General features: G+C 38.9%; 1 pseudogene; it reads left to right on the forward strand.

The window, feature by feature from the left end:
• Positions 1-239: 239 nt before the first annotated feature.
• On the forward strand, positions 240-1,152 carry LOC131057354 (expansin-A15-like; annotated as a pseudogene).
• Positions 1,153-6,228: the final 5,076 nt, after the last annotated feature.

Consider the following 6,228-nt stretch of genomic DNA (forward strand, 5'->3'; position numbering starts at 1 on the left):
CGTCGATAGCGGAGCTCAAACATTCCCTCCGTGACAAAGAGTTTGGTTTTATTGTTTTTCTGTTAAAATTCTCGGTAGTGTGCAGCCAATTAGATTGACGTTGTGAATTGGCCAGCTCAATGTGATCCACTATATAAGAACCCCTCCTTCAGTACAAGCAAAATCAACGGCATTTGTGAAACCAAGTAACAAGAAACATTGGGAAAGCAAAGATTTCACAATACAAAAGAGAAAAAAGAATGGCATCTATATTTGCATGTACAGTCGCTTTGGCAACACTGGCATTAACATTTTGGTGTATGCTTTTTGGAGCTTGTGCACGCGATGGCCACAGTCATTTCCACGCGAAGCAGCAGTGGCAAGATGCACTCGCCACCTTCTATGGAGGCTACGATGAGTCTGGAACTATGGGTATATTTACATTATATGCATGTGCAATATCTTAAAAATTCAACTCAATTCTTTATAAAAAGTTTAAATCCGGTTTGTCTTGAATGCACAGGAGGTGCGTGTGGGTATGGCAACCTGCCCGCGCAAGGGTACGGCATATACACGGCTGCTCTGAGCACCGCACTGTTGAATGATGTTCTGAGCTGCGGAGGATGTTAGGAATTGCAATGCAAGGCGGAGGAGTATCCGCAGTGGTGTCTGCCAGGGAAGACAGTCACCGTCACCGCCACCAACTTCTGCCCGCCCAACTTAGCCCAGGCCAACGATGCGGGCGGGTGGTGCAATCCTCCTCTCTCACACTTCGATTTGGTGGTGCCTGCGTTCGAGCAGATTGCGTTATACAAGGGCGGCGTTGTACCCGTGCGCTACAGGCGGGTGGAATGCGTGAGGAACGGAGGAATGAGGTTTACCATATTGGGGTCGCAGTATTACCAGATGGTGCTGGTCACCAATGTTGGAGGAGCCGGAGACGTGGTGGCCGTTTCCGTGAAGGCCAAGGACCCGCAAATCGCTGGTAATAATTCCAGCTGGCAAAGTCTGAAGCGGAATTGGGGCCAAAATTGGCAGACCCATTTAAACATGATGGGGCAAACGTTGTCTTTCATAGTCACGGCCACCAGCGATTGGAGGAGCGTCATTTCGCACAGGGTGGCTCCCAACTCGTGGCAGTTCGGCCAGACTTTCGAGGGACGACAATCCTAACCACAACTCCGGCGGAGTTCTCCAGATTTTAGTACCGTAAAATGTAGTGCTTCACTGTTCGGCTATGCATATTGCAAGGCGAAGATGATGCTGCGGAGGTGCTCCATGAGTGGCGCCCGCTCGTCCTTCTTTTTTTCTTTTCTTTTTTCTGTTTCAGAGTTGTTTGCCTTCTTCGACTAGGTGACACATTCCATTTCCTTTGAGAAATGGGTGGTTCTAATTTTTGAGTCAGTTTATCACTGGTTATATGTATACATGGTTGGGTGTAAGTGTGGGTTTTTTCATCACATGTATTAGTGTGGGTTAATAGTATTTAGGTCAATCTCTATTCAAATTATCTTCAAAGTTTTAAGAAAATGATCAAAGATGGTATGAAAATTTTTACAAAATTTGGTATATGATTATCATGGAATAGGTTCATTTTAAGCTGTAAATTCAGATATTCTTTTGTTTTTATTTTTTAAATTATTTTATTTGTTAATTGATATTATAGACAGGCATTTTTAAATAAGAAAAGAGAGCATCAAATTGTGCAAATATGTATAAGTGTGCTCATGACAATTTTCACATAAGAACATGAATTTATAGTTTTAAAATTAAAAAAATGGGGTCAATTTTAGGGCACTCAACATTAAGCAAGGACAAAAAGTGCCAATTTCAAGGCACTAAATGAATGTGTGAATATGGGTGCAAATATAGGTTAATAAATGATGTGTAAATGGTAAATATATGAAAACTTGTTTCTGAATAAGGTGAAATGCATGGAAGTAAGTGTATATAAAAATGACATGAATTGGGATAAACATTAAGCCATGAGCCAATCTTAGAACAAGAGTCTAACATTTCCTAATATGTAATTGTACACTAAGACATTTTATCAAAATTTCTCCAAAATACAATGAGAATTCATATTACTACATATGCAATTTTATTTTTTAATTTTGCACTCTCTTTGAGATGAATGTGAATCTAACTTATGCATGTATTTCTAAGTATATTATCATTCTCAACCAATGTTGAAAGTAAATAGCTAGAAATTTCAAAAAGATATTTGGTCTAGGCAAATTAATGGACTAATTGGATGTAATATCATCACGAGTGAAACAACACACTTAAATGACAATGGATAATTAGATAAGCAATGTGTAACTTTGTGGACACTTGACACTCTTTAGGGTTGTTAGAATTTATAGAGCTCATGATTTATTATATTGGTGGCTATACTTTAACTTGTTAGTGGATGCACACGACACTCACCATCTAATCGAATACAATAGTGGTTTCATTGTGTGAACAATGTACTCTTATGGGATCATTTTTATATCTTTTTTATTTAGTGGTATTTTATTGGTTGAGTTTGTTAGCTCAACAAAAGGTGTGCCCTAGTGTAGTGTCATAAATTGCACCCTATTTAATTCTACGCTACATAAGCACCTCCACTTTACATCGATTGGAGACCTTCTTGACCACTTTGTCCTTTCGTTCATCTCACTTGCCTTGTCAACCTTTGCCTTGTCCTTTTCCCGACCCTATTGATTGTTTGACTCACACACATTAGCACATCATGGAGACGTTTGTGTACTGCGCTATTATCTTATAAATTTGACAGTTTGAAGGAGGTTGTTTGAGCATTACACCTACATATTGTTTTTCATTGGGTTGGTGCCCTAAATCATTGTAATTCATTATTTCACTTGTGAGTCTAGATTGGAGCAGTAGTCTCCAACAATATTTCTCACCGAGGTTTATCCCAAATTGGGTTTTCCTCATACATATGGTGTTGTGGGTTGCATTTGTGTGTTTGTCTCTTTTGGTATCCTCATTTGTCTTATCGGTTTGACTGTTTAGTGCTTAGGATAATATATAGTATACTAAGGTTGTTTTAAAAAGGGAAAAGAATTTCGGAACCACTGATTCACCTCGCTTTCAGTGGGACATTAAGTTCAACAATTGGTATCAGAGCCTAGGTTCTCGGTTGATTAAAGATTGGGTAGATTATGGTCTTAGAACACAATGACAAGAAATGAATATGCTTCCTCAAAAGCTCCCATGTTTGATGGATCTAACTATGTCTTTTGGAGCAAAAGAATGGAGACCTATTTTGCCTCCCTTGGTTTTGATGTGTGGATGTCTATCAAGAATGGGTATGTTGTCCCTAGTGTTCCTCCCACTGATCTGGATGCCAAGAAGTAGTATGAGAATAATGTAAAGGCTAAACATGCTATCTCGAGTGGGCTTTCCGATAATGAGTTTGTCAAGGTCATGCATTGTGCATCCACCAAGGAGACTTGGGATAAAATGCAGAGGTTATTTTGATGTAGAGTGCACACAACAAGAAGTGTCAAATGGACTCATAGTCTAATAGACTCAGAAGGTGACTATTCCAACTTAGTCTACCTTACCCACTCTTGGAAATGAAGTGTAATAACACCCTCACACAACCCTAAGACCTATCCAAGGCCAAACCCATTCCCTTATGGGTTACTCAACTTTGACACAAAAGGTGCTTCAGAGACTCAATCACCTAATGAGGCTCAAACAAGGAAAATGCCTCAAATCCACTCTCTAATGATAAACACCAGTAGGGACACCTTCTATGACCCTAAACAACCAAAATCCAACAACTGGTTTGACTCCCCAAACCCTACAATGCCAAGTTCACTTTTTAGGCCTACTAGGCTACTAGGTCTCACAATTGGAAACCAGGTAACAAAAGATTAATTTCTCAAACAACATGCTGCTGTTTTGACTGATTTGGGACCTCTTCAAGGTGACAACACAACTCCCAAAAGGGCAGAGCCTCAATACACTCCTGCACCACCAAACCCTACATGGTTCACAGGCCTAATTGGCCAGACTAGGCATGGAACACAAGCATAAAGTCTAATGATGGGTACATAAGACTAGGGCAGTGATTTGGGAAGATGTATTCACCCTTCAGTGACAAGTTCCAATTGTTTTTAGGACCTTTCTTACTACTTTCCTAAACCATTTCTTCCATATAAAGCGATTTGCTTGGTTGAATACATGAGGATATTCAACCTAGGGCTTGCAAATACACCATGAAAACGTCTTCAACAGATCTTGATCATTTGGTATATTAAAATACATCATCAGACCTTGCAAATTCCAAAGGGGTTTGAATTAATACCTCTGGAATTGCAAGATATTGTCCATTTAGTCACAAAACCCTTAAAACCCTAGGTTTCTACAGTAGTTTTAGAAAAAATTCAATAAATTTCACAATACAACTCCAAATGGACTCAAATTAGACCCAAATGAAAGTTATCTCACATGTCTATGCAACCATGGACCTTTTTTTTTATTTTATTGTCCATACAAATTTGTACAATCACGTTTTTGCTCATGAAACTGGTTTTTATTCAAAAATTTCAAGTGTCTTCTCCATACATATTGCTCCAACTTCATCCAACCCCTTGGGAATCAATGTGAGGGCCTAAATAGGCATCCTACATCAGTTTAAACCAAATCGAGGGGGTTGGGGTAGTTAGAACCATCATTTAACAACTTTTCAAAAAGTTGTCAAAGTTGCTAAATGTTGTCAAAGCAACTTTTTGCAACTTTTACATTTTTTTGCATTTTAAGACTCCAAATTGATTTCAGACTTCTAAATGGTTCCAACATGTCTAAAATGACTACTAAATAGTATAAATCTACCTCCTAATGCCAAAACTCAATAATATGAGAAAATGCCCTATTGGACCTAGAAGGATCCTAGTGGACTAAGGCTAACTCCAGGTTTATAGAATGACCTGAGAGTTCCTTGACCACACAAAAAGGATCAATTACACCTATGGATGATTGAAATTAATCCTTATTACATCATGCAAATTGAAAACAAAAAACTTGAAAGGAAAAATCATGTTCATGTCTAGGTGCCCTGCACCATGCTCCACAGCTTCAAAAGAACTCAAGTCCCTTGAGTTGGAATGCTCTCAAACTGAAACCCTACCTTTTCAATGGCCTCCTTAGTCATCCATGTGGCTTCCTCCATGGGTTGGTGTTTCCATTTGACCAAGTATTCATAATACACTTTCCTCCTTGTATGTTTGATCACCCCCTTGTCAAGAATGCTCTCAATCTCTAACATGGATGGCTAGGATATCATTTTTGAATGACTCATCTTGCTGGAAATCTCATTCACCTACAACAAAAACATCATCTACAAATCCTTTATAAGGATACAAGTCAGCAACATTAAAAATAGGTGACAAACCAATAGAAGAAGGTAAGTCCACTTTGTAGGCATTGTTGCCACACTTCTTGAGGATCTTGCAAGGACCAAGCTTCTTCATCAGCAACTTCGTATATTTCTCCTTAGGTAGCCTCTCCTTTTCAAATGTACCATCACTAGATCACCCACTTTGAATTGCAAATCTCTTCTCTTCTTATCTACTGCTTCCTTATACTTTTTTGTGGTATGGTGTAGCCGGTTCTTAACTTGATCATGCACATCCTTCATTACCTCTGCAAAATCTTCAGCCAAAGCACTCTTCTTCTCCAAATGACTAATATCTCTGAGTTCCATTATCCCTCTAGGGTGTACACCATAAACAACTTGAAAAGGTGTCATACATGTACTCCTGTTAATGGAATCATTGTAAGAAAATTCAGCTTGTGCCAAGATAGAATCCCAACTTGAATCATATTATTATGTTAGGCATCTCAAGAGGTTTCCAAGTGACCTATTAATAACCTCAATCTTTCCATCTGATTGAGGGTGATATGCTGAAGATAAGGCAACATTGGTGCCAAGATTTTTCCATAAGGTCCTCCAAACGTGACCTATAAACTTAGGATCCCTATTTGATATGATTGACATAGGTAATCCATGAAGTCTAACTACCTCTTTAAAGAATAAACTTGCAACATGTGAAGCATCATGAGTGGTTTTACAAGGATTAAAGTGAGCCATCTTGGAAAATCTGTCCACAACCACATACACACTGTCATAACTAGATTTGGTTCTTGGAAGACCAAGCACAAAGTCCATACTTACTGAATCCCATGGTTTTGAAGGGATAGGTAATGGTGTATATAATCCTGCATTAGATG

Source organism: Cryptomeria japonica, chromosome 7 (assembly GCF_030272615.1).
Source record: "Cryptomeria japonica chromosome 7, Sugi_1.0, whole genome shotgun sequence".
Lineage (NCBI taxonomy): Eukaryota > Viridiplantae > Streptophyta > Pinopsida > Cupressales > Cupressaceae > Cryptomeria > Cryptomeria japonica.